The 27424-nt window shown below is 49.6% G+C and overlaps 1 long non-coding RNA gene across 3 annotated transcripts; it reads left to right on the forward strand.

Moving 5' to 3' along the window:
- The first annotated feature begins 3659 nt into the window (after positions 1 to 3659).
- Positions 3660 to 7062, forward strand: LOC119363446. 3 transcript variants are annotated; one of them, XR_005173961.1, is made up of 4 exons: positions 3660 to 4073; positions 4161 to 4228; positions 4329 to 4898; positions 4979 to 7062. It is a non-coding gene; the product is annotated as an uncharacterized LOC119363446 (long non-coding RNA). The 3 variants fall into 3 exon arrangements; XR_005173962.1 differs by having other exon boundaries at positions 3663 to 4073; positions 4329 to 4442; positions 4665 to 7062; XR_005173960.1 differs by having other exon boundaries at positions 3667 to 4073; positions 4329 to 7062.
- The last annotated feature ends 20362 nt before the right edge of the window (positions 7063 to 27424 follow it).

The raw sequence follows: 27424 nt of genomic DNA on the forward strand, positions 1-27424 counted from the left end.
GGCATGCAGATCTTCATGAAGGCTCCACCACCGTGCCACCTCAGCTGCTTGCCTGCCTACATGGTGCTGCATGCATCGCTGGCCAGGGTGCGTGTCGAAATGAGGAGGAGCGGCGACGGACAGGATGGGCCTCACTCCCGTCCCCAATAAAGCAAGAGGACACCTAAGCTACGCATTAAATGCGTCTTGTCCTGTAATACGAGCGATAAGCTCATAGCGCTGTAGGCCTTTCCACCTCCTGTGTGCCACTGTGGCAGCCCCTTTCGACTATAAAAGGCGGCCCATGGCGTACTAGAGGGAGATTCGGCTCTTTTGAACCACGCAGCCACTGCAGCTAGTTCAGGGGCTCAAGAACACTCAATACATCCACCAAAGCAGGACTAGGGTTTTACACATCCTCGCGGCCCGAACCTGGGTAAACGATCCTTGTGCTGGTTACTAATCCTGCTCTTCTCACAATCCCGCGCCCCGCAACCGCAGAAGTGATCCTCGTGATCCCATAGGTGTCGTTTCCCAATGACAGAAATCTACGAGCAAATATTTCCTATTTGCAACAATAAGAACATCATTAATCCTTCCCATAGTTTTTTCTTAATAGTGGAATCGCAAGATGCAAATTTAAAGAACAAACATCAAATTCACGGAAACCTAGCACGTCACACAAAGTTTTTGGAATCGTGGAAACACTAGCACCCAAATCACACAAAGCATAGCATTCATAATCTTGAATATTAATTTTAATAGTAGGTTCCCACTCATCATAAAGTATTCTAGGGATAGAAACTTCTAGTTCAAGCTTTTCTTCATAAGATTGCATCAAAGCATCAACGATATGTTTAGTAAAAGCTTTATTTTTATTATAAGCATGAGGGGAATTTAACACGAATTGCAACAAGGAAATACAATCTATCAAAGAGCAATTATCATAATTAAATCCCTTGAAATCCAAAATAGTGGGTTCATTGCTATGTAAAGTTTTGACCTCTTCAATCCCACTTTTATAATTTTTTGCATCTAGATCTAAAAACTCTGAATCATTGGGACACCTTTTAACTAAAGTTGACTCATCTCCAGTCCCATCTTTATCAAGATTCATATTGGAAAACTAAAATTTAGTAGGAGTCACATCAATCACTTTTAGATCTTCATCATTATTATCATGAAAACCAGACGAACATGCTTTCATAAAGCAATCTTTTTTAGCACGCATCCTAGCGGTTCTTTCTTTGCACTCATCAATGGAAATTCTCATGGCTTTGAGAGACTCATTGATATCATGCTTAGGTGGAATAGATCTAAGTTTCAAAGGATCAACATCAAGAGAAATTCTATCCACATTTATAGCCAACTCATCAATCTTAAGCAATTTTTCTTCAATCAAAGCATTGAAATTCTTTTGCGAACTCATAAATTCTTTAACACTATTCTCAAAATTAGAGGGCATCTTATTAAAATTTCCATAAGAGCTGTTGTACGAATTGCCATAATTATTAGAGGAATTACTACGAAATGACCTAGAATTAAAATTGCCTCTATACGCGTTGTTTACCAAAATTGTTCCTACCAACAAAATTCACATCCATAGATTCATTATTATTCTCAATCAGAGTGGAAAAAGGCATATCATTAGGATCAGAAGAAACACTTTTATTAGCAAAAAAATTCATAAGTTCATCCATCTTTCCACTCAAAACATTAATCTCTTCAATCGCATGAACCTTTTTACAAGTGGATCTTTCGGTGTGCCATTGAGAATAATTAACCATATTATTATCTAGGAGTTTAGTAGCTTCTCCTAAAGTGATTTCCATAAAAGTGCCCCCCGCGGCCGAATCTAAATGATTTCTAGAAGACAAATTCAATCTGGCATAAAAAATTTGTACAATCATCCACAAGTTCAAACCATGTGTAGGGCAATTACGTATCATTAATTTCATCCTCTCCTAAGCTTGTGCAACATGCTCATGATCAAGTTTCTTAAAATTCATAATATCATTCCTAAGAGAGATGATCTTAGCGGGAGGAAAATACTTAGAGATAAAAGCATCTTTGCACTTACTCCATGAATCAATACTATTTTTAGGCAAAGAAGACAACCAAGTTTTAGCACGATCTCTAAGTGAAAATGTAAAGAGCTTCAATTTAACAATATCATTATCCACATCTTTCTTCTTTTGCATATCACACAAATCAATGAAGTTGTTTAGATGGGTTGCGGCATCTTCACTAGGAAGGCCACAAAATTGATCTTTCATAACAAGATTCAACAAAGCGGTATTAATTTCACAAGATTCAACATCGGTAGTAGGAGAAATCGGAGTGCTAATAAAATCATTGTTGTTGGTATAGGAAAAGTCACACAATTTAGTATTATCTTGAGCCATTGTGACAAGCAATCAATCCAACACAAAAAGCACACAAGAAGCAAGCGAAAAGAGACGAATGGAAAGAGGGCGAAGAAAAGGCAAAGGTTTTTGAAAATCGTTTAGAAGTGGGGGAGAGGAAAACGAGAGGTGAATGGCAAATAATGTAATGCGAGGGAGAAGAGTTTATGATGGGTACTTGGTATGTCTTGACTTGGCGTAGATCTCCCCGGCAATAGCGCCAGAAATCCTTCTTGCTACCTCTTGGGCATGTGTTGGTTTTCCCTTGAAGAGGAAAGGGTGATGCAACAAAGTAGCGTAAGTATTTACCTCAGTTTTGAGAACCAAGGTATCAATCCAGTAGGAGACGACACACAAGTCACCTAGTACCTGTGCAAACAATCAAGAACCATGCAACCAACGCGATAAAGGGGTTGTCAATCCCTTCATTGTCACTCGCAAAAGTGAGATCTAATAAAGATAGTAAAGTAAATATTTTTGGTATTTTTGTTGTATAGATTGGAAAGTAAAGATTGCAAAATAGTAAACGAGGTGTGATGGAAATAAAAGAGATGTAATATAATAGAAAAGAGACCCGGGGGCCATAGGTTTCACTAGTAGCTTCTCTCAAGATAGCATGTATTATGGTGGGTGAACAAATTACTGCCGAGCAATTGATAGAAAAGCGCATAATTATGAAGACATCTAAGGCAATGATCATGAACATAGGCATCACGTCTGTGTCAAGTAGACCGAAATGATTCTGCATCTACTACAATTACTCCACACATCGACCGCTATCCAGCATGCATCTAGAGTATTAAGTTCATAAGAACGGAGTAACGCATTATGCAAGATGACATGATGTAGAGGGATAAACTCAAGCAATATGATATATACCGCTCTTTTTATCCTCGATGGCAACAATACAATACGTGCTTTGCTGCCCCTACTTTCACTGGGAAAGGACACCGCAAGATTGAACCCAACACTACTAGGGAAAACCTTACACACAGAAGTTTATCAGTAGAACGGTTTAAAAACGGGCGCTACTACTAATTAGTAGTAGCGAGGGGTATAAAAACCGCGCTACTACTAAGTTGATAGTAGTAGTGAGGGGTATAAACCTGCGCTGCTACTAAATGGTCTCCAACAATGCCCCCGGGATAGGCCATAGTAGTAGCGAGGGGTATAAAACCGGTGCTACTACTAAGTAAGTAGTAGTAGCGCAGGTAAGACCCCACGCTACTACCATGCGTGTCCAGCCGGCCCGATCCACACTCCCACCCCACCACCACCTCCCACCAACCATCCCACACCACCCACTACCCCTCGTCTGTCTAAAGAAACACCACGCAGCCCGATCCAGATCCCCAACCTCCTCGCCTCTCCCAACCCACTCGCCGCCGGCCTCCCTTCCACCTCCTCTCCTCTGTTCGTCCACCCCCATGCCCCCCTCCGCGTGCGCCATGTCGGCGGCCGCGCGCCCGCCGCTCCACGTCTCGCGCAGCTGCACGCCTCTGCCGTCGGTTCGTCACCCCCGCGCTCCACTCGACACACTCCGATTCGGACAGCCGCTGCTGGCACTCCAACAGATCCGCCCGGCTGGCCGGCGGAGGCGAAGCGGCGACCATGGAGGAGGAGCTGCATGCGCTGCTCCGCGACCTTGACACGCTCAAGAAGCTCCCCGACCCGGTCTCCATCGACCGGGTAAGCCGCCGTCCGCTCCCTCCCTCCCCAGATCTTGATCCCTTCCTCCAATCACAGCCCCCACATCTTCCTCTCCCATGTTGCCAGATGCGAGATCACGTGGTGAAGATGATGGCCTGTCCGGCGCCGCTGCTGCCACCTGATCGAAGATCAAGGTACGATCCGATGGCGCTTGACAGTACTTCTAGGTGGAGAATTGGATTTGTGTGTTTGTGGAATTGACTGTGGCTTGCGGATTGGGGTTGCGTGGCGCAGGACATGAGCGCGGAGGCTGTGGACAGCGAAACCTATAGCAGGCTCATGGCACTGCAGCGAATGGGGATCGTCGAGAACTACGAGTGCATCCACGACAACTCTGTCACCATTGTGGTAAGCATCTCACTCTTATCTGGCTGTGAGGCGTTACTTAGAAAGCAATTCGAGTTGGCAATTGGCATTGAGCAGACCTGTAACTTTCCTCTTTGAGTAGAGGACGTTAGTTGGTATACTGTGAAGTTCTCAGATGGAAATCATGGATCAAGCAAATATGTAAAGGGTAGTGAGTAGATGGAGTGTAGATGATTACTCTTCACTTGTGTCTTTGCATACTAGGATTTCCTTGATGAAATATCATGGTCAACAACATGTACGCAACCCCACAGGAGTTTGATGTCAATGCAGTAATTGCCACATAATCAGATAATACCTGTACAAGGTTGGGGAGGCACGGTCAGCGTTGGTGTTCTAGTGCAGGTCGCCGGAGCCAGAAGAGAGGAGATGTCGTCACGTAGAGCTCATGGGGATAGGGCAGCCACCACTATCGCCTCCCGCGACGACAGAGCAAAGGTGAGGATGCTTGACTTTCGAAACTGAAAATTGAGATCTGCTTGTGAAACTGAACAACTGAGATCTCCTTGTAAACATAGCTTGAAGATCAAGGCTATTATTGTGAAGTTCTCAAGGTGATGAGCTTACTCGAGTGCTTTCCCTGGAGACTTTGCATTTCCAGCTGACTTCTTGGAGATTTTGAAACTGCTTGTACTGTCATAATTTTCAGTTTGTAAAACCAAGAAGTGTATTTTTTCCATTTTGAAACAAAGATCTGCTTGCACTATCATACAGTAATTTTCAGTTTGTAAAGCTGAGAAATGTATTTTCTATTTGGAAACTGAGATCTTCTTGTACTGTCATAGTTTTCAGTTTGTAAAATTGGAGTACTGCAGATTTTACTACCAAAACTGTATCCACTATAAAAACTAAAATAAAATAAGCACTGTCACTGTGATGCTTTGACTAAAATAAAATAAGGTTTATCACTATCAAAATTTTCTAAATGGCCATCAAGCAATGAAATTTGGCTGGTCTCACAGATTTATGGGATCTCCACAGCTTCTGTAGCTTCTGCAGACTTGATTCACTAAATTCACTAAAGCATGGAGTAGAGATTTATGTGCATCTTCTTTGTTGGCATCTTCTTTGCTTATGGAAGGATGTACAGTATGGAGTATGGAGTACTTCATTTCTGTGAATGCAAGGCTTGGCAGTAGAGATTTGTGCAACTTTTTCAGTACAGTGTAGGAGTAAGATTTTTCTATTCATCTTTTAATAGGAGTACTTCAATGCACTTCATCCAAGGACGATGCAAGCCATTTACCAGAAAGCAGAAGTAGATTTTGGTAGCTAAAGAAAACCTTTGCCTGCTTCCAGATTTGTGTATACATCTACTGAAGCAAACAAATGTAGTACTAGTGCTAGTGCTTCCAAAATTTGAGTACACCAGTGCATATTCACTCCTATAGACAAAAGACTGTTGTAGACTCCAATTTTAAGTGTGTTTTTGGTAAGTAAATAAAATCTTTGCCTGCTTCCAGATTTGGAGTACAAAGACAAAAGACTACTATAAGTACATGCACATTCTTCGGTTCCTCTTCCATGATATACATATCGATAAATGAAGTGATTGTGCTCCAACTTTGTAAGAAGATGTTCAGAGACCCATGTAGAATGATGTTTACATTACTCCTATAGACAGAGAGTGATGTACTCCTTGTATTCATGTCTACAGTAAGAAGCAGATAATGCACCTTGCCAGCTGCTCTTTCCTTTGCTTTACCCTACATTTTCTTTTCTTGGCTATGACTATAAATTGAAAGTGTCATTGCCAACTAACCAAAGCCAGCCATGTTTAAAGAATAAATGTAAGCTTAACACACAACCAAAGCAAGCCATGTTTAATTAGCCATATTTGGATGACTGATGGAAAATGTGGGCTGCAGGCTACACTTGCCTCCTTTATTTGTCTCTTTTATTTCAGTTGAGTCCTAAATTTGAAATTCTAGTGATTCCTCAAATTCTGCTATACTGTTTAACTGAATCAATCTTGTGTTGTTAATTTCTGTAATTTGAGGTGAGGAGTACCTGCCTGGAGTGGTGTGTGCTGCAATGACCAGGCGCGGGGGCAACGACGATCTGTCTGGGCAGCGGGGAAGGACGCTAGGGCCACGGCGACAAGACTGGGGCGGAGGAGGTTGGGCCTGCTGCTGGCGACGGGGATGAGCAACTGGACAACAGGGAGGAGCCTGGTGGAGGTCCTGTTGGTGGAGGGTGGAGGAGGGGCCTGCTACTGATGACAGGGATGAGCAGCTGGACGACAGGGAGGAGCCTGGCGGAGGCTCCGGCTGGTGGAGGGCGGCGGAGGAGGAGGAGGATGGGCTTGCCGCTGGTCTGGACGAGCAGCTGGAGGAGGAGGAGGGGCCTGCTGCTGGCCTGGATGCGTTGCCCTGGAGGAAGACAACGAGGAAGACGATGATCTGATTTCAAGTTAGGGGTAGTTCTGTACTTTCGTTCGTTCTCACCTGGTCGGAGATTTCTCCTAGCGATAATTATTTCGGAACACAGGGAGTAGTTGCTTATGTAAATGTGCGATAGAATGAAATTATACATGAGTTGCTGCTACAATGAGCAACTGGAGAAGATACAACACGTGATATAATGAATTTGGTTGATTTTATTTTTTTTTAATTCCTAATAAGTTAGTAGTGGCGTGGGGATAAAATGGCACGCTACTAGTATTTAGGATACTAGTAGCGTTGGGACTATAGACACGCTACTACTATTTCATTAGTAGTAGCGCGGTTCATAAAAGCAGTAGCGCGGATTGAACCCTCGCTGCTACTAACAAAGTTAGTAGTAGCACGGGTTCGACCCACGCTACTACTAACTTTTAGCTGTAGCGCGATACTAGTAGCGCGAGTACCCGCGCTACTAGTAGCCATTTTACCCGCGCTGGTAGTAGCCTTTTCCCTAGTATTGCAAAGCTAAGCACTTCTCCCATTGCAAGAAAGATCAATCTAGTAGGCCAAACTAAACCGATAATTCGAAGAGACCTGCAAAGATATCAAATCATGCATATAAGAATTTAGAGAAGAACCAAATAATATTAATAGATAATCAAGTTCATAAATCCACATTTCATCGGATATCGACAAACACACCGCAAAAGAATATTACATCGAATAGATCTCCAAGAACATCAAGGAGAACTTTGTATTGAGAATCAAAGAGAGAGAAGAAGCCATCTAGCTAATAACTATGGACCCAAAGGTCTGTGGTTAACTACTCACGCTTCATCGAAGAGGCAATGGTGTTGATGTAGAAGCCCTCCGTGACTGATTCCCCCTCCGGAAGATCGCCGGAAAAGGCCCCAAGATGGGATCTCATGGGGACAGAAGGTTGCAGCGGTGGAAAAGTGGTTTCGTGGCTCCCCTTGATGTTTATAGGTTATAAGAGTATATTTAGGCGAAAGAAGTACGTCGATGGAGCTACGAGGGGCCCACGAGGGTGGGGGTGCGCCTACCCCCCCCTGGGCGCGCCCTCCTGCCTCGTGGCCTCCTCGTAGAGTCCCAGATTTCAACTCCAAGTCTTCTGGATTGCTTTTGGTCCAAGAAAGGTCCTCGTGAAGGTTTCATTCCATTTGGACTCCGTTTGATATTCCTTTTGTGCAAAACTCTAAAATAGGCAAAAAAAACTGAAACTGGCACTGGGCCTTCGGTTAATAGTTTAGTCCCAAAAATAATATAAAAGAGCATATTAAAGCCCATTAAACATCCAAAACAGATAAAATAATAGCATGGAACAATAAAAAATTATAGATACGTTGGAGACGTATCAGGTCCTCCCGAAGTGGCGCCCCCTGCCATATTTAACCGAGGGAGAAGGAAAGAGGGAGGGGGAGAGGGAAGGAAGTGGGAATCCTAATCCACACTTTCCTTTCCCTTCTCCCCATTCCTTCCCCTCCTTAGGACGGCCCATATGGGGGGCGCATAAGCCCCTTGTGGCTGGTGTGTTCCCCTCTTGGCCCATAAGGCCCATATCTTTTGTCGGGGGTGCCCGGAACCCCTCCCGGTGACCCGATAAGTACCCGGTATCCCTCGAAACACTTCCAGTGTCCGAATATCATCGTCCTATATATCAATCTTTACCTCTCGAACATTTCAAGACTCCTCATCATGTCTGTGATCTCATCCGGGACTCCAAACAACATTCGGTCACTGAGGGAGTCCCGGATTAGGGGGTGTCCGGATAGCCGGACTACCATCATCGGCCGAACTATCATCGGCCAGACTATCATCATCGACCGGACTCCAAGACTATGAAGATACAAGATTGAAGACTTCGTCCCGTGTCCGGATGGGACTTTCCTTGGCGTGGAAGGCAAGCTTGGCGATACGGATATGTAGATCTCCTACTATTGTAACCGACTCTATGTAACCCTAGCCCTCTCTTGTGTCTATATAAACCGGATGGCTCTAGTCCGTAGAACAACAATGAAAACAACCATTACAATCATACCATAGGCTAGCTTCTAGGGTTTAGCCTCCTTGATCTCGTGGTAGATCCACTCTTGTAAACATCCACAATATCAATATCAATCAAGCAGGACGTAGGGTTTTACCTCCATCAAGAGGGCCCGAACCTGGCTAAAACATCGTGTCCCTTGTCTCCTGTTACCATCCGCCTAGACGCACAGTTCGGGACCCCCTACCCGAGATCCGCCGGTTTTGACACCGACAGTCACCAAATCACATAACTCATATAATACTATATCATCAACGAACGTTAAGCGTGCGGACCCTACGGATTCGAGAACTATGTAGACATGATTGAGACACCTCTCCGGTCAATAACCAATAGCGGAACCTGGATGCCCATATTGGCTCCTACATATTCTATGAAGATCTTTATCGGTCGAACCGTTATGACAACATACGTAGTTCCCTTTGTCCATCGGTATGTTACTTGCCCGAGATTCGATCGTCGGTATCTTCATACCTAGTTCAATCTCATTACTGGCAAGTCTCTTTACTTGTTCCGTAATACATCACTTTGTGACCAACTCCTTAGTCATTTCTTGCAAGCTTATGATGTGTATTACCGAGAGGGCCCAGAGATACCTCTCCGAAACTCGGAGTGACAAATCCTAATCTTGATCTATGCCAACTCAACAAACACCTTTGGAGATACCTGTAGAGCATCTTTATGATCACCCAGTTATGTTGTGACATTTGATATCACACAAGGTATTATCGTGGATGTCGCCTAGAGGGGGGTGAATAGGCGCTTTAAAATAATTACGGTTTAGGCTTGAACAAATGCGGAATAAACCTAGCGGTTAATTTGTCAAGCACAAAACCTAAAACAACTAGGCTCACCTATGTGCACCAACAACTTATGCTAGGCAAGATAAGTAACTATGTGATAGCAAGATATATGACAAAGAACAATAAGGCTATCACAAAGTAAAGTGCATAAGTAAAGGGCTCGGGTAAGAGATAACCGAGGCACGCGGAGACGATGATGTATCACGAAGTTCACACCCTTGCAGGTGCTAATCTCCGTTTGGAGAGGTGTGGAGGCACAGTGCTCCCCAAGAATCCACTAGGTCCACCGTAATCTCCTCACGCCCTCGCACAATGCAAGATGCCGTGATTCCACTAAGGGACCCTTGAGGGCGGTCACCGAACCCGTACAAATGACAACCCTTGGGGGTGGTCACCGGACCCGTACACTTTGGCAACCCTTGGGGGCGGTCACCGGTACCCTTCAAATTGCTCGGGGAGATCTCCACAACCTAATTGGAGACCCCGACACTTGCCCGGAGCTTTACACCACAATGATTGAGCTCCGAACACCACCAACCGTCTAGGGCGCCCAAGCACCCAAGAGGAAGAAGCTCAAGGGCACCAAGCACCCAAGAGTAATAAGCTTCTCAACTTGTAACTTCCACATATCGCGTGGAGAACTCAAACCGATGCATCAAATGCAATGGCAAGGGCATACGGAGTGCCCAAGTCCTCCTCTCCCAAATCCCACCAAAGCAACTAATGCTAGGGAGGAAAACGAGAGGAAGAACGAAAGAAGAACACGAAGAACTCCAAGATCTAGATCCAAGGGGTTCCCCTCACTTAGAGGAGGAAGTGATTGGTGGAAATGTGGATCTAGATCTCCTCTCTCTCTTTTCCCTCAAAAACTAGCAAGAATCCATGGAGGGATTGAGAGTTAGCAAGCTCGAAGAAGGTCAACAATGGGGGAAGAACACGAGATCAAAGGATAAGGTTCAATGGGGAAGAAGACCCCCTTTTATAGGAGGGGGAAAATCCAACCGTTATGTGCTCAGCCCACAAACAAGCGGTACTACCACTCCACGAGCGGTACTACCGCTCGAGCGGAAGAAGCAGGGAAACGGAGCAACAAAACAAGAACCTTGGGGCGGTAGTACTGCATATAAGCGGTACTACCGCTCACCCCAATGGTACTACCGCTCCTACTGCCGCTACTACTGCCGCTGAACCCGACACGAGAAAACCACGTCTCGAGTCGAGGCGGTACCAGCGCGGAACTGGAGCCGTACTACTGCTTATGGCCATGGGCGGTACTACTGCTGTGGGACAGCGGTACTACCACTTGTGGCGATAAGCGGTACTGCCGCTCCGGCCCAGCGGTACTACCACTGGCGCCATCCTTAGGCCACTACCGCGAAAACAAAGTATACTCCAAGGAAACCAGAACTTGCAAAACTTCTGCAAATGAGCTCCGAATTGAGCAAACTCAAGCTTGTTTTAAACAAGACAACGAGTAGCATCAAAATAGAGAAGGGGCAGGGGAGGTATGCTTAGCAAACAAAGGAGTGACACCTTCAACAGAGAAGAACCGACATACCCTCCAACATCGAAAACATCATAGAAGATGCATGTGAACTCCATTTTCGATGAACTCGAGCTTGTCATGAAAATGACCAAAAGCTCCAAATCTCACAAGGAGAAGAACCAAACAAGAACCAATAAAGATGATGAAAGGATTCAATGGTTTGAGATCTCTACGAATGATACGATCAAGCAACTCATCGAGAGCCCCCCTTGATAGTACGACAATCGATCCTAAAAACCCGGTCTCCCAACTACCACTATGAGACCGGTAAAATAGAAGACCTATCAAGGGCAAACCTCTGCCTTGCACAAAGTCCACTTGAGCTAGATGATGACGATCTACTCCTCCTCAAGATGGACCACCTTTCTTGATTGCGTTGGCTCGATGAAGACTAGTTGATTGCTCCCCCATACTCCACTATGGGTGAGCCACTCTTCCACTCATCTTCACAAGTCCATTGTCACCACAATGGATGGCAAGCTTCAAGCACTTGATCTCTTCATGATGCATCACCTGAACTTGCACACCGCAATCTAACCCCACAAAGAACTCCCACGAAGACCATGGGTTAGCACACAAAGCGTAATGGACAATGCTTACCATACCATGGGATCACTTGATCCCTCGGTACATCTTGTGTGCTTTGTGTTTTGAATCTTTCCAACTCTTTTCATTTGGATGATGTCTTGAAGGTGGACATGAATGACCACACAAGCTTCTTCTTCAAGACATGCTTGCAATAAGCTCAACACTCACATGACCGGTCTTTGGATAATTCCTTAATAGCACCATGGTCGTCACAAACTCTCCTTGAAACCAACAAATGGACTCCAAGAAAAGCCTATGGACAAACCCTTCAAATATAACTCACGGCAACCATTAGTCCATAGAGATTTTCATCAATTACCAAAACCAAACATGGGGGCACCGCATGTTCTTTCACTCTGGTATCTGGGAGTTGCATAATCTCATAGTCGAAGGAATATGTATTTGACATGAAGAAAGCAATAGCAATAAACTGTACGATCATTATGCTAAGCCAACAGATGGGTCTTGTCCATCACATCATTCTCCTAATGATGTGATCCTGTTATCAAATGACAACACATGTCTATGGTTAGGAAACCTTAACCATCTTTGATCAACGAGCTAGTCTAGTAGAGGCTCACTAGGGACACGGTATTTGTTTATGTATTCACACATGTATTTAAGTTTCCGATCAATACAATTCTAGCATGAATAATAAACCTTTATCATGAATAAGGAAATATAAAATAAAAACTTTATTATTGCCTCTAGGGCATATTTCCTTTAGTCTCCCACTTGCACTAGAGTCAATAATCTAGTTCACATCGCCATGTGACTAACACCCATAGTTCACATCACCATGTACCCAAAGAGTTTACTAGAGTCAATAATCTAGTTCACATCGTCACGTGATTAACACCCAAAGAGTAATAAGGTGTGATCATGTTTTGCTTGTGAGAGAGGTTTAGTCAACGGGTCTGCCATATTCAGATCTATATGTATTTTGCAGATTTCTATGTCTACACTGCTTTGCTTGGAGCTACTCTAGCTAATTGCTCCCACTTTCAACATGTATCTAGAATGAGACTCAGAGTCATCTGAATCAGTGTCAAAGCTTGCATCGACGTAACCTTTTACGAGAACTCTTTATCACCTCCATAACCGAGAAACATTTCCTTAGTCCTCTTAGGTGACTAAGGATAATTTTGACCGCTCTCCAGTGATCTCCTCTTGGATCACTATTGTTCCCCCTTTCCAAACTCATGGCAAGGCACACAACAGGTCTGGTACACAGCATGACATACTTTATAGAACCTATGGCTGAGGCATAGGGAATGACTTTCATTCTCTCTTTGTCTTCTACCGTGGTCGGGCTTTGAGTCTTACTCAACTTCACACCTTGCAACACAGGAAAGAACTCTTTCTTTGACTGATCTATTTTGAACTTCTTCAAAACTTTGCCAAGGTATGTACTTTGTGAAAGTCCTACTAAGTGTCTCGATATATCCCTATAGATCTTGATACCCAATATATAAGCAGCTCCACCGAGGTCTTTCATTGAAAAAAGTGTCTTATTCAAGTATCCTTTTATGCTATCCAGAAATTCTATATCATTTCCAATCAACAATATGTCATCCACACATATATATATATATATATATATATATATATATATATATATTAGAAATGCTACACAATCCCACTCACTTTCTTGTAAATACAGGCTTCAACGTAAGTCTGTAAAAAAAACATATGCTTTGATCATCTCATCAAAGCGTATATTCCAACTCTTAGATGCTTGCACCAGTCCATAGATGGATCGCTGGAGCTTGCACACTTTGTTAGCACCTTTAGGATCGACAAAACCTTCTGGTTGCATCATATACAACTCTACTTTAAGAAATCCATTAAGGAATGCAGTTTTGACATCCATTTGCCAGATTTCATAATCATAAAATGCAGCAATTGCTAACATGATTCGGACAGACTTAAGCATCACTACGGGTGAGAAAGTCTCATCGTAGTCAACCCCTTGAACTCGTCGAAAACCTTTTGCGACAAGTTGAGCATTATAGACGGTAACATTACCATCAGCCGCAGTCTTCTTCTTGAAGATCCATTTATTCTGTATGGCTTGCCGATCATCGGGCAAGTCCACCAAACTCCACACTTTGTTCTCATACATGGATCCTATCTCAGATTTCATGGCCTCAAGCCATCTGTCGGAATCTGGGCTCATCATAGCTTCTTCATAGTTCGAAGGTTTGCCTTGGTCTAGTAACATGACCTCCAGGACAGAATTACCGTACAACTCTGGTGCCGATCGTGTTCTGGTTGACCTACGAGGTACAATAGCAACTTGATCTGAAGTTTCATGATCACTATCATTATCTTCCTCTCTAGTTGGTGTAGTCATCATGGGAACGGTTTTCTATGATGTGCTATTTTATAATTCGAGAGAAGGTACAATTACCTCATCAAGTTCTACTTTCCTCCCACTCACTTCTTTCGAGAGAAACTTCTTGTCTAGAAAGTACCCATTCTTAGCAACAAAGATATTGCCTTCGGATTTGTGGTAGAAGGTGTACCCAATTGTTTCCTTAGGGCATCCTATGAAGACACACTTCTCTGATTTGGGTTCAAGCTTATCAGGCTGAAGCCTTTTGACATAAGTGTCTGTCGGTGTACTAGAGTAGGGGTACCCTAGTATCCCGAACTTGTGCACGGGCAGTTGGAGCACCCCGCGGCAAGGCTTGCCGGGCGACCGCCAAGGTCCTCCGTGGTTCCTTTGGAGCCATTCAAGAACAAAGTATTTAAGCCAAGGAGACAAGGCCCCGGCAAGAGGAGCTTGCCAGGAAGGCCAACCAAGGCATCTCAAGGAACTTGCCGCGACGCGCCACGCGTCCCGGCAAGGCCTGGTGAGCGACAAGCTTCCGGGCGTGACAAGACAACGACCGCGGCAAGGCACTTGCCGCGGCAAGCTACCACTCTGTACCCGTGCTCCAACACATCCACAAACGTGTCGCCCTGAGGCCTTTCCAGGCGCGCATGGCAAGAGTCTGTGCAGCCAGCGATGTGAGGTGGCAAGCGACGCTGACAAGATTACCATCATGGCGAACGGTGGCGTCCCTGACGGTCCTTTTCTGCACTGTTTGGGCGACACAGACGGGCATTTAATGCCTTTGTCCCCTGCCGTCAGGGTTAGGTAGGATACACTGTACAAGTAGTTGTACCAACCGCAACTCCTTTTACGTTTTTACCCTTTTCTGCATTGCCACCTGTCGGTGACCCCTTGAGCATATAAAAGGAGGCCCATGCGCAATGTAGAAGGGGTTCGAAAGCCAGAGAAACACACACGCTCAGTCTCGTTAGCAGCTAGAGTGTACTGTAGCACTCAGCGCTCCTGAGCAAGAACTCAATACAATCCAACAAGCAGCAGTAGGAGTATTATCTCTCCGGAGAGCTCCGAAGCTGGGTAAACTGCTCGTGTGCTTCGTCTTGATCCGCTCTTCGTGCGATCTCCGCCCCCCGCCGAACCGAAAGGGGCACGGTCCGCCGGTCCCATAGGTGTTCGTGGATCAGTTTCCCCGACATCTTTGGCACGCCAGGTAGGGGGCGTCGAGATTGCGTGAACCTGATCCGGCGTTCACACGAGCTAGATCTTCATTTTCTTCATCGACATGCCACCGCAGAAGAAGGCTTCGGCGGCAGCTACTCCGTCCACGTCGATCTCACCACCACCGGAGCAAACGGGTGGTGGGGTAGACGCCGGCGGAAGAACGGACGTCGACGAGGGAGCTCACGGTGCTGTCGGGTCCAAGGACAAGGCTGCGCAGACCTCGGCGTCCGTACATGTACCGCGTCCATCTCAGGAGGCGCAGGACCGACAGCGTCATGGTATTCGCAGTACCATACGTTCGTTGGAACAAGATCAAGCTGGTGGATCTCGGGGTGCTCAAGACCAGCATTCACGCCAACGTGCTGGCACGAGCGCAACACGGTCGCCTGGACGGGATACTGCTCCTTCTAACATAGTTAGAAGTCCGAGCATATCCCGCTCCTCACACCGTTCGCCACTGCCGCCCACCACTCGAGCAGAAGCTTTGGCGCGAGCTCAATTGCTCCTGGATTACCCAAGACAAGATCGACAGATGGAGGGCCACCATTCAGAGTCTCATCGGCTTCGCCAACGGCGACACTCCGCGGCAGCCAAGTACATCGCGGCCACGGCAGGACTGCCAGGCACGAGCCGGTGGCGACGAAACCGGTGGGGGTGCAACCACCATACACTCTCCACCCCGAAGGCCAAGATCGCCGACTCGCCGGATCCACCTCGACAGCGACTCTACAGCATCATCAGATCCACGAGCTCATCGCGATCAGCGCCAAGTTCTTCATGAACGACAGCAAGAAGACGCTCGTACTCGCATCGAGCGCCGAAGAGAAGCGCGACGTCAATCCGACAAGCGCGCTGGGCCCTCTGTTGACATGCATGCGCCAGGGGAACCAGGCGACTTTCCGTACCGGTAGGTTGCCCTGCGTTCACTCGTGAGCTGAGGCAAGTCCAGTGGCCCAGCACGAAGAATTTCAAGGCAGACGTACCAGAGAAGTACGACGGCAAGTCGCATCTGTCGGAGTTCCTCAGCATCTACACCATCACGGTGCAAGCTGCCGGGGGACAGGACGACAAGATCCTTGCCAACTACTTCCCGCTGGTGCTCAAGCCCAATGTCAGATCCTGGCTCATGCACTTGCCGGACAACTCCATATCCTCTTGGGCAGACCTATGCCATCAGTTTGTCAGCGCCTTTACAGGCGGCCACAAGCCTCATGGCCAAGAGAGCGACCTTCATCTGCTCGCCCAGAAGGAAGGAGAGCCCCTGCGCAAGTACATTCAGAGATTCAGCCGCATGCAGCACAACATCCCAGATGTCCACCCTGCCGCGGTAATCAGCGTGTTCCATCAGAACGTGCGGAACCGTAGGATGCGGGAGGAGATGGCGATGTGCAAGATCAGAGACGTCAGTGAGCTATATGCCCTGGCCGACAAGTGTGCACGTGCTGAGGAAGGGAGGAAACTCCCCGGAGAGAACACAGGAGCAGGAGGATCTGATAGTGAGGAGGCCGCCCCGGCAAAGAAAAACCGGCGGCAGAACAACAGGAAGAAGAAAGGCAGAGATGTGCTAGTCGTTGAGCAGTCCGGCAATGGAGGTGGCGCCAAGAAAGCCAAAGCTGGTAGCTCCGGCAAGGAGGTTGCCGCGAGCACCAACTACCAGGCTGCGGCGGTCGCCGACAAGCAGGACGGCGCCAACAAGTAGTACTGCAAGATCCACCGCACCAAGGGCCATGACCTCCAGAGCTGCAAGAAGGTTGAGCAGCTTGTCGAGCAGCAAAAGGCTGAATACGAGCGACGCGACAAGGAGAAAGCCCAGGAAGGTGCTGGAGGAGCCAGCAAGAAACGCCCCGGCTGAGGGGGACGTCGCGACAAGGCCAAGTAGCGGCAAGGAGACAGACCTCCCCGCGGCTGCGACAAGGATGAAGATGACGACGACGATGAAGATATGGAGGATGACGAGACCGATGAGCAGGAGTTCCAGAAAGCCACAGAGGTCCTGTGCGTTGACGGCGGTGCTTCTCTGCATACTTCACACCGCCAGCTCAAGCAGTGGGTGCGGGAAGTCAATGCGGCAAAACCACCCGTCGAGTCATGCAAGCCTCTGAAATGGTCCAGCACGCCTATCATCTTTGATATTGAGGACCACCCTGATCGCATAACTGCGGTCGGGTGCTTGCCGATGTTGGTTTCACCAACTATCCGCAACCTCAAGGTCACTAAGATGCTAGTTGACGGCGGGGCCGGCTTGAACCTGATCTCCTCCGCGGTACTTCAGAAACTCCAGATCCCTGATGGCGAGCTCGAAGAGACCGACACATTCCAAGGGATCAATCCGGGAAGGAGCAAGCCTAAGGGAAAGATCACGTTGCCGGTAACATTTGGCAGCGAGTTGAACTTCAGGACTGAGAGGGTCACTTTTGACGTCGCTGACTTTCCATTGCCTTACAATGGGATACTAGGCCGTCCATCACTCGCCAAGTTCATGGCAGCCTCTCACTATGCATACAACATGCTAAAGATGCCAGGCGTGATAAGTGTCATCTCTGTCCCTGGCGACAAGAAGGATGCCCTTATCTGCGCCGACAAGATCTACCGGGAAGCAGCAGCCGCAACAGATCGCAAGTCACTTGCCATTGAAGCTCCCGGGGGGAAGAAGAAGACCAAGTCCGGCAAGAGTTCTGATGCCCACTCCAGCAAGCGCACCTCTTCGGAGTGCTGCGCTGCCGTCGAGGATGCACCACCGAGCTCCACCGGCAAGTGTAAGAAGACAATGGTAGCTCCACCAGAGACCAAGAAGGTGTCCGCCAAGGAGGACGGAACTGGTGGTACCTTCACCATCAGTGCCACTCTCAACCCTAAATAGGAAAGCGCGCTTGTTGCTTTCCTGCAGGCGAATGTCGACGTATTTGCGTGGCAACCGTCTGACATCCCCGGTGTTCCCAGGAAAGTAATCGAGCACCATCTTGCCGTCTGTCCTCATGCGCGGCCCGTCAAGTAGAAAGTCAGAAAACAGGCAGTGGAGCGCCAAGAATTCATAGCAGAAGAAATCAAGAAGTTGGGAGCAGCAGGCCTTGTCAGAGGAGTGCTCCATCCTACGTGGTTGGCCAATCCTGTAGTCGTGCGCAAGGCAAACGGGAAATGGAGGCTTTGTATCGACTTTACCGATGTCAATAAAGCTTGTCCCAAAGACCCATTTCCCTTGCCGCGCATCGACCAGATTGTTGACTCCGCGGCCGGATGTGACTTGCTTTCATTTCTTGATGCATACTCAGGATACCATCAGATCTTCATGGCAGAAGAGGATGAGGAGAAGACCGCATTCATCACCCCATGTGGCACGTACTGTTTCATACGGATGCCTTTCGGTTTATAGAATGCTGGTTCAACATTTGCAAGGGTTGTCCATCACGCTTTTGAGCCGCAAATGCACAGAAATGTGGAAGCCTACATGGATGACATAGTGGTCAAGAGCAAGGACAAGGCGACCCTGATTCAAGATTTAGACGAAACCTTTGCAAATCTGCGCAAGATCAACCTCAAGCTTAACCCCGAGAAGTGTGTGTTTGGAGTCCCCTCCGGCAAGCTTCTCGGGTTCTTCGTGTCTCAGCGGGGAATTGAAGCCAATCCCGACAAGATCAAGGCCATTGAGCATATTGAAGCACCAAAGCGCGTCAAGGATGTAGAAAGACTTGCCGCTTGCGTAGCTGCTCTCAGCAGGTTTATCTCTAGGTCCGCTGAGCGCGCCCTGCCATTTTTCAAAATATTGAAAAAGGCGGGTCCAATGAAATGGACTCCGGAAGCGGAGGCTGCGCTACAAGACTTAAAGAGATACCTGTCCTCCACTCCAACACTTGTCGCACCTAAGCCACAAGAGAAGTTGCTGCTATATATAGCAGCAACCAATCAAGTGGTTAGTGCTGCGTTAGTGGCGGAGAGAGAGGTGGATGATGAGCCGGCAACCACGGCAAGTGCATCCAGCAACAAGCAAGGGACTTCATCGACAAGCTCTAGTCCCGACAAGGATGGATCTGCGCAGACGCATGAGAAGATGCAGAAAAGAATGGTGCAGCGCCCAGTTTAGTTTGTCAGTTCCCTTCTGCAGGGGGCTAGGTCAAGGTACTCTGGGGTGCAGAAATTGCTTTTCGGCCTTCTCATGGCCTCGAGAAAGCTGCGCCATTACTTCCAAGCACATGAGATCACAGTCGTCACTCGTTTTCCGCTAAAGAGGATACTGCAAAATCCAGAAGCAACAGGCAGGATTGTCGACTGGGCGCTGGAACTGTCAAGCTTTGGCCTCAAGTTTGAAAGCACTTCAACTATCCAAAGCAGAGCATTGGCAGAGTTCATAGCAGAATGGACGCCAACACAAGATGAAGAAATTCCAGAAACTAGCATCCCCGTCAAGGAAGCAAGCAAAGAATGGCTGATGTACTTTGATGGTGCCTTCTTGCTGCAAGGCGCCGGTGCGGGCGTGCTACTTGTCGCACCCACCAGAGAGCACCTCAAGTACGTAGTCCAGATGCACTTTCCCAAGGAGCAAGCAACGAACAATACTGCAGAGTATGAAGGATTGCTTGCCGGTGTCAGGATCGCGGCAGACCTTGGGATCAAGAAGCTCATTGTCAGGGGTGATTCACAGCTTGTCGTCCGCCAAGTGAACAAGAATTATCAGAGTCCGTTGATGGAAGCTTACGTTGATGAAGTGAGAAAGCTAGAAGAGCACTTTGACGGCCTATAGATGGAACATGTTCCAAGAGCTCAGAACGACGTTGCTGATGGCCTGTCGAAGTGCGCTGCACTTAAGTTACCTGTGGAACCAGGGATCTTTGTGCTCAAGCTGACTCAACCGTTCGTAACACCATCAACTGGACAGAGCAAGAAGAGGAAGTTGATTTCTGGTGACTATTTTCCGGCCGAGATCCCCGAAGCCACCGCCAAGAAGGTCCTCAAGATCAACACCAAGGATGCTGAGGAGCAGTCTACTCCGGCAAGCCCTAGGGTTTGTTCCGTTGAAGCAGACGCTCCTGACAAGATTTGCTCCGGCAAGCTTGCCGGGGAACATCAAGCTCCGGCTGAGCCGCAAGTTCTCGCCGTAGAAGCGGATGTTCCCGCAGCAGCAGATGTGCCTTTAGTCCTTGTTGTCGAGCTGCAAGCTCCAACATGGGCACAGCAGATTGTCCATTTCCTTCAGACGGGAGAACTTCCCGAAGAGCAAGAAGAAGCGGAAAGAGTATCCCGGCAGTCAAGTATGTACCAGTTTGTTGACAACACACTATACAGAAGAAGACTCAACGGGGTGAAATGGAAGTGTATTCACCGGGAAGACGGACAAAAGCTGTTGGCAGAGATACATGGAGGCATATGTGGCCACCACATTGGCGCAAGAGCACTTGCCGGCAAAGCGTTCCGGCAAGGTTTCTTTTGGCCGACAGCCCTCCAGGATGCAACTGCACAAGTAACCAAGTGTGAAGCGTGCCAGTTCCATTCCAAACAGATACACCAGCCAGCTCAAGCTCTCCAGACGATCCCTTTATCCTGGCCATTTTCGGTCTGGGGGCTCGACATCCTCGGCCCCTTTCCCCGAGCTGTCGGGGGCTTTGAGTACTTGTACGTTGCAATCGACAAGTTCACAAAGTGGCCGGAAGTGGAAGCAGTGAGGAAGGTGACAGCACAGTCAGCAGTCAAGTTCTTCAGGTCGATTGTTTGTCGTTTCGGGATCCCTAACATGATCATCACCGACAATGACACGCAATTCACGAGTCGCACCTTCATGCAATACGTCCAAGATCTTGGCGCCAAGGTCTGCTTCGCTTCTGTTGCTCATCCGAGAAGCAATGGTCAAGTGGAGAGGGCAAATGCTGAAGTGCTGTGTGGGCTCAAGACCAGGACTTTCGACAGGCTGCACAAGTGCGGAAAGAACTGGATCGAGGAGCTGCCGGTGGTTCTTTGGTCGATCAGGACGACGCCAAATCGAGCCACTAGCCAGACACCTTTCGCTCTAGTCTATGGAGCAGAGGCAGTTCTCCCCACGGAACTCGTATACGGGTCACCTCGAGTGCTCGCTTGTGATGAGCTTGAGCAAGAGCAGCAGCGACAAGATGACGCGCTGCTCCTTGAGGAGGACCGTCTTCAGGCTACTGTACGAGCTGCTCGATACCAGCAAGCTTTGCGCCGCTACCATAGCCGCAAAGTTAATGCCAAAAGTCTCGAGGAAGGCGACCTTGTTCTTCGGCGCGTACAGTCCGCCAAGAATTCCAACAAGTTGACGCCAAAGTGGGAAGGCCCTTATCGGGTGAAACGAGTCACTAGGCCTGGCACTGTCCACCTTGAGACCGAAGATGGCGTTCCGGTGAGCAACTCCTGGAACATTGAGCATCTTCGTAAGTTTTACCCGTAGGGCGCGGTTGCCGGAACCTGTTCCGGCAACCACCTTTTGTACAAGTCTTGCCGATGTTGCATGTAATCCTTTGTACAAATCCGGGCGCAGATCCCGTGCATAAGTAAAGCTCATGTGCTCCGCACATCTTGTCAATTTCATGCTTTCTACTTTGTATTTGCATGCATTATCTGACACTTTGTGCAGCACCTACCCCCGGTAAGCAATAACGAGCCGTAAGGCTCCATATCTTTATTTTCTCTTCTTTCTTTTTCTCAAAAAGGAAAGGAAGGTTCCCTCGCACACAAGTTTGCCAGGGGGAATGGAGAAGATAATGGTGTGGACCAGGCATCGTTCAAGGAAGTTTCGCCTTACCGGAAAGCAAACGACAGAAAAGCTAAGTTGCCAAAGTTTGAGCAATCAGTTTTAAATTTTTTTAAGTTATCTTCCTTGAACGACCGTGCTTTGTATGGAAAACCCGTGCGCGGAGGAACCAACTCGTAGCTAGTTGCGCCCTTACTTTGTTTCGAGTCCGCTCAACAATTTAAGTGAGCTGCGACTAGTTGCGACAAGGTTTCTTGTCGGTAGCAGCACCGCCAGCAGGCTGCTGACGTCCCGCACTCAGCGCTCGCGGCTAAGGTGCCTGCGTCGGCAAGTTCCCTAAAAGCATAGGGCAAAAAACATACAAAGGAAGGAATCAAGTAAAGGGACTAACATAGCAAATCTCTACCCAAAATAGAGTTATATTACAAGATAGCTTGTCGCAGCTCTAACAGATTGTTCTCATGACATGACTAGCAGCGACAAAGAAAAAGAGAAAACGGGCGGCCTAATCTACATGATCGCCCTCAACCCTCTTGATTCCGCTCACCTTGTCCACAATGGGTGCGACAAGGGCCTTGAGCGCTTCCAGGTCAGCATCCGGCGGCAAGGACATGAGGACGTTGGTGAAGTTGAGGCCTGGGTTGCGGAAGGCCACCTTCATCAGCACCTTCTAGAGAGCTCCTACGCAAATCTTGCGCGACTCGTCGGCCAGCTGCTTTGGGATCTTCTCCCGGATTCGCTGGAGGGCCGTCGCCACGCCTTTGAAGAACAAGCTGAGCTTGGCGCTGGGTTGGAGGTGCTCGTCGGAGGGGTACCCGAGATCCTCCATCCCCAGTTGTGCCAGCTCCCCATCGATGGCGGCGGCAAGATCCACAAGACCCTCAGTCCAGTGCTCCATAGTCTCCCTAAAAGCGTCGTGGGCGGCACCAGCAGCGCCTCGTCGGCCTTGATTTTCTCCAATAAGGCCACCTCCCGCTCCCTGGCGCCGTCCAGCGTCTGAGTCAAAGTAGCCAGCTTCAACTCGAGATCTGCATTGGAATCCTTGGCGGCGCTGAGCTCCTTGCTCCTCTCAGCGAGAAGACCCTGCAGCTCACCATGAGCAGCAGCGTCCTTCTCGCGCTCACGCTTGAGCACGGCAAGCTCCTCGTCGCTCGCCTTGAGATCGGCCTCCAGCTGCGCCACCTTCGTCTCCAGCTCCTTCTTGGCGGCCTCGGCAGCTGCGGCAGCATCCTTTGCTTCCTTGAGAGCCCCGCCAATTGCTTGCTCCCGCGCGGCAAGCTCCTCCTCGTGGCTGTCAAGGTTGACCTTGCGCTACGCCAGCTCTCCTTCCTGCGCAAATAGACTTTCGGCAACAAGCCGTTGTTGCTCTTCAACCTTAGCCTTCGCGAGGAGGAAGGCTTTTCGCTCCTCGACGACTTGCTCCCGCTCCTCTCCCAGAGACCGGAGAGCTTCCTGCCTGAGACTCCGGAGCTCCTCCGCGCGCTTCTTAATGTCCACTCCCGCCTTCGCGACAAGCGCTTCTCGGGATGCCAGCTTGGCCTGTCGGGCGCGGTAGAGCGACAGCAGCTTCCGCAGCAGCCGCTCCTCCTCAGGCTCGTCGCTGCTGCTGCTTGGCGCGTCGACCAGCGTCAGCCCAGCGGAGGCGAGCACCTCTTCGTCAAAAGTTTCTCCTTCGACCGGAGCCCTGGAGCTCGACGCCGAGGGGAGCTTGATGAAGACGCCATCGCCGGCCTTGAAATAGGCGCCGGGCTGGGGCTCTTCGGAGCCTGGCGCTGCAGCAGCGGCAGAGGGATCGGCGGTCGGTGCAGCGCCTGGCGCTCCTGCGACCTCGGGGCCGTCAGTGCGATCGCCGGATTCCTCGCCAGCTTCTGCGGCGGCAGCCTTGGCGGCCTCTTCGCCGGCGGGATCATCAGCACCGGCCTCTTCTTCGGTGGCGGCGGTGTCGTTGTTGTTGCCGCGCGTGTTCTCCTTGCTGGCAGCCTCGGTTTCCATCGGCTCCGTGGCGGGTGGATCTGACGACCGAAGAGGGGAGAAAGGTCAAGCAAATATTCAAAAAGGAAATCAGAAGAAGAAGAACCCAAGGGAAGTTTTCAGGCAAAAGGGTTACCTGTGCTAGGGTCTGCAGTCATGGTCTCAACCACAGGAGGATCACTGGCGCTGTCCCTTGCCGGAGAACTGCGCCTTGCCGGAGAATTCTCCCTTGCCGGAGAATGCTCCCTTGCCCGGGAATCCTCCCTCGGCGGTGTAGTCGAAGCAGATGGCACTTCGGGAGCGGCCTCCGGGCCCTCCTGGTGAGGCTGCTCTGCTCCTACACAAACCAACAGACAGATATCAGCAAAAGAAGAGCACCAATGCGTGCCTGACAGCATGAAGTAAACCATATACTTACGTGGGGGGCTGCGCTGGGGGCTACTTTGAGGAATGGTTGCCGGGTCCGACAAGGTGGTCTCGGACATGTCCTCTGCCGTCGTGGTGGGGTCGTCCTCGATGACAATCACCGGGGCCTGGGCCAGAGTCCTGAAAAGGAACAGGTTCAGAGTAAAGCAAATCAGACACAAGACAAGACAGCAAGAATTGAAGAATTACAAGTACAGCGAAGGATCTTACTCTTCTTCTTCGTCGTCGGAGCTGAGCGCGGAGAGATCAAAGTCCGGCTCGCCTCCGGTGCGGCGAGGCGGAGGAGTAGGCTCCCTTGTCCGCTTGGCAGGTGCAGTAGCGGTGGACCGGGAAGACCCCGCTCCAGTTGCCGCAGCGGCGTGAGGTGCTCCCGCAGCAACAGTGCATGCCGCGGTCGAGCGCGTCGCGCGGTGCGGCGGCTGCTGACCCGTCTGCCGCCCCGCTACGTCCCCGGCCTTGCGGAGATGCCTTCCTGCCGGAGCTGGGGGCTCCGCTTGCGGCGAGCTGGCTGAAGGTGGGGAGGAGGACGAGCCGATTTGCAACGGGTCACCCGCGCCCTCGGCGGGCTCGCTCGACTCAGATTCAGGCCCGACAAGCCCTTCCTCGCCGGCAAACTCCTCGTGCTCGGCAAGGCTTGCCGCCTCTGCTGCCTCTGCCTCCTCCACGGTGAATCCAAACTCACCCGCGGCAGCGGCTGCCGCCGCCTCTTCCAAGCTGGTGGCGATGCGCTGCATCTCCGCATCGGTGGTGTCGCGAGTGAGGCTCTTCTGCTCGTCGGAGCGGACCGGCACTTCAACCAAGCTGTCGAAGAACTCCTGCACAACATCGTCTGCAGGCTCTTGCCAAGTTGGGACGATCCCATGCAAGTCGCACAACAACATCATTGCGCGGATGCGGTCGAGCGAGGAGTTGTTGCACAACGGAACGACACTCCTCGGCAACATGAATGGATGTTGAGGATCGCGCTTGAACAGCTCCAGGAGCATCGCGTCCAGCTCCAGAATAGTGAAGTTGAAGTTGAGGCCCGGGCGCAGCCTCATGATATCCACCGAGTTTTGGAACTCCCAGGCGGGTCTCCTCTCCTGCAGGGGGGCGATGCGGCGGCGAAGAAAATCTGTGCCAACGGCGCCTACGGTGAGCCCGGCAAGCCTAAGGCGAAGGATCCGGGTGACGGCAATCTTCAGCCTATCATCTTCCGAAGCCACGTTGCTCCAATCGTTGCCACGCACTATTGGGGCTTGGCGCAGGGCAGTAAATGGCTGCGGGTTCTCCTCGACGATCCAGCACCACTCTGCTCTCCATTCCTCCCACTTGCCGCGGAGCTCTCCCTCCAGATAGGCTTCCTTCTTGCCGACTCTCGAGATCCAAGCGATTCCGCCGGCAAGGGGCTCCCCTCTCTCAACCCGGGGCATAAAGAAGTGGCGGAAGAGAGCTACATTTGGATGGATTCCGACAAAGTTTTAGCAGAGATGTGCGAAAACTGCCATGGTCAGAACGGCGTTGGGGGTGAAGTCAAGGAGGCGGAACCCGTAGGTGTTCATGATATCACAAAAAAATTCATAGAAGGGGGCGGATGTTCCGCCCTTCCGAATAGAGAAACCACCCATGATGTCTCCCACGATGCCGCATTCAACGCGTGCCATTCGGGGAGGGCGCGGTGGATACGGAGTGAGATACGGCGTAACCCGGGCCGCGCGTGCCCGTGCCCTGTTTTGGGCCTGGCCCAACAGCACTCAGCACCGTGTGTGGCCCAGGCCCGGGGGCTCCTGTCGGTGTACTAGAGTAGGGGTACCCTAGTATCCCGAACTTGTGCATGGGCAGTTGCAGCACCCCGCGGCAAGGCTTGCCGGGCGACCGCCAAGGTCCTCCGTGGTTCCTTTGGAGCCATTCAAGAACAAAGTATTTAAGCCAAGGAGACAAGGCCCCAGCAAGAGGAGCTTGCCGGGAAGGCCAACCAAGGCATCTCAAGGAACTTGCCGCGACGCGCCACGCGTCCCGGCAAGGCCTGGTGAGTGACAAGCTTCCAGGCGCGACAAGACAACGACCGCGGCAAGGCACTTGCCGTGGCAAGCTACCACTCTGTACCCGCGCTCCAGCACATCCACAAACGTGTCGCCCTGAGGCCTTTCCAGGCGCGCGTGGCAAGAGTCTGTGCAGCCAGCGGTGCGAGGTGGCAAGCGACGCTGACAAGATTACCATTGTGGCGAACGGTGGCGTCCCTGACGGTCCTTTTCTGCACTGTTTGGGCGACACAGACGGGCATTTAATGCCTTTGTCCCCTGCCATCAGGGTTAGGTAGGATACACTGTACAAGTAGTTGTACCAACCGCAACTCCTTTTACGTTTTTACCCTTGTCTGTGTTGCCACCTGTCGGTGACCCCTTGAGCATATAAAAGGAGGCCCATGCGCAACGTAGAAGGGGTTCGAAAGCCAGAGAAACACACACGCTCAGTCTCGTTAGCAGCTAGAGTGTACTGTAGCACTCAGCGCTCCTGAGCAAGAACTCAATACAATCCAACAAGCAGCAATAGGAGTATTATCTCTCCAGAGAGCTCCGAAGCTGGGTGAACTGCTCGTGTGCTTCGCCTTGATCCGCTCTTCGTGCGATCTCCGCCCCCCGCCGAACCGAAAGGGGCACGGTCCGCCGGTCCCATAGGTGTTCGTGGATCAGTTTCCCCGACAGTGTCACAACCCCAAACTATAAGAAATGACAGCTTAGGTTTCTTGCAAAACCATAGTTCATACGGTGTCGTCTCAAAGGATTTAGATGGTGCCCTATTTAAAGTGAATGTAGTTGTCTCTAATGCATAACCCCAAAATGATAGTGGTAAATTAGTAAGATAAATCATAGAACGCACCATATCAAATAAAGTATGGTTATGACGTTCGGACACACCATTACGCTGTGGTGTTCTGGCTGGCGT

The sequence above is a fragment of the Triticum dicoccoides genome, chromosome 2B (assembly GCF_002162155.2).
Source record: "Triticum dicoccoides isolate Atlit2015 ecotype Zavitan chromosome 2B, WEW_v2.0, whole genome shotgun sequence".
Taxonomy (NCBI): Eukaryota; Viridiplantae; Streptophyta; class Magnoliopsida; order Poales; family Poaceae; genus Triticum; species Triticum dicoccoides.